Source organism: Rhincodon typus, chromosome 16 (genome assembly GCF_021869965.1).
Source record: "Rhincodon typus isolate 14 chromosome 16, sRhiTyp1.1, whole genome shotgun sequence".
NCBI lineage: Eukaryota > Metazoa > Chordata > Chondrichthyes > Orectolobiformes > Rhincodontidae > Rhincodon > Rhincodon typus.
Window position 1 is genome coordinate 10,371,612 of NC_063347.1, and position 1,112 is coordinate 10,372,723.

A 1,112-nucleotide genomic window follows, 5' to 3' on the forward strand; every position below is an offset into this window, starting at 1 on the left:
TTTCCTGCTCCTCTGATGCAGCCTGGCCTGCTGTGTCCCTCCAGCTCCACACTGTTATATCTCACACCTAACATGCATTGTCTGACCTAAAATGTCATTGCTTTACACTGATATAACCTTTATTTCTCACAGGACAGTGACTTGAAAGGAATTCGGGGATTTACATATACATATCAATTAAAATCATTACAGCATCTTAAGTTTGTTCAGTACATCCTCAGCAGTGGTGTGACCCTTTGACCTTTTACGTATAAATTCTGTGTCTCACTAACACCTGAAGGAGGGGTGAGGGTCCGAAAGCTCGCGTTTTCAAATAAAGCTGTTGAACTATAACCTGGTGGCATGTGGTTTCTGACCTTGTCCACCTCAGTCCAACACCAGCACCGCCACGTCACAAATTTTCAGTCTCAAGAAATGTTATCCCACATGATCATAACTTACTTTGTTTGAGATGTTTGCCTTGGCCAAGTTCCATCATTATTCTTCTGTTCTATTACTAAAACCTGGAGAAGAAAAGGTATTATGCTCAGTTAATTTGAGATCAGTCTTCCACAGCACATCCAAGTTGTCTGGACTAGAATGTATCTTTAAACAAAAAAAGTGGCATCCTTTTTGTTCTCTTTTACAATTTATTAATTATCCATCCAAGGCAGCAGACATGTAACTGCTCTCATTTCTGCAGTGATACCATTAGATGATCAATGTGACCCTCTGGAGAATCTGCTTAGTTTCAACTATTAATCCAAATGTTTAAATAGGGAAGCTGTGTATGCATATTGGCAATGAAATTCTAAAATTGGTGTGATTGCAACAAGATGGATTACAAGAAAGGAGGTCAGATTATTTGGCTTTTCAAGCCTTTGCATGATTCAATAAAGTCATGGTTGATCTAACTGTGACCTTCACTTCACTTAATTTTCTTGCCTGTCTGCATAAACCCATGAATTTTCTTATAGATCAAAAGTTTAGAAAACAAACCTTAGAGCATGACATTATAGGAAATACATTAGGGCTTTGAAAATTAAAGTGAAGATCAATTAGACTAATTGCAGAAATGAAAAGGTGCAAAATGAATGGCTCTAAAAATGTGCTTTATTTTGAAACAGGGTAGG

At 37.7% G+C, this 1,112-nt stretch overlaps 1 protein-coding gene across 2 annotated transcripts in view; it reads right to left on the reverse strand.

The window, feature by feature from the left end:
* Positions 1–560, reverse strand: part of usp4 (ubiquitin specific peptidase 4 (proto-oncogene)) — a 49,869-nt gene extending 49,309 nt beyond the window's left edge. The window contains exon 1 of one of the 2 annotated variants that reach the window (XM_020510383.2): positions 442–560. The gene's annotated coding sequence lies outside the window, so the exon portion shown is untranslated. The remainder of the gene's footprint in view (positions 1–441) is intronic. The other variant, XM_020510382.2, reaches the window with a different exon arrangement.
* Between the last annotated feature and the right edge of the window lie 552 nt (positions 561–1,112).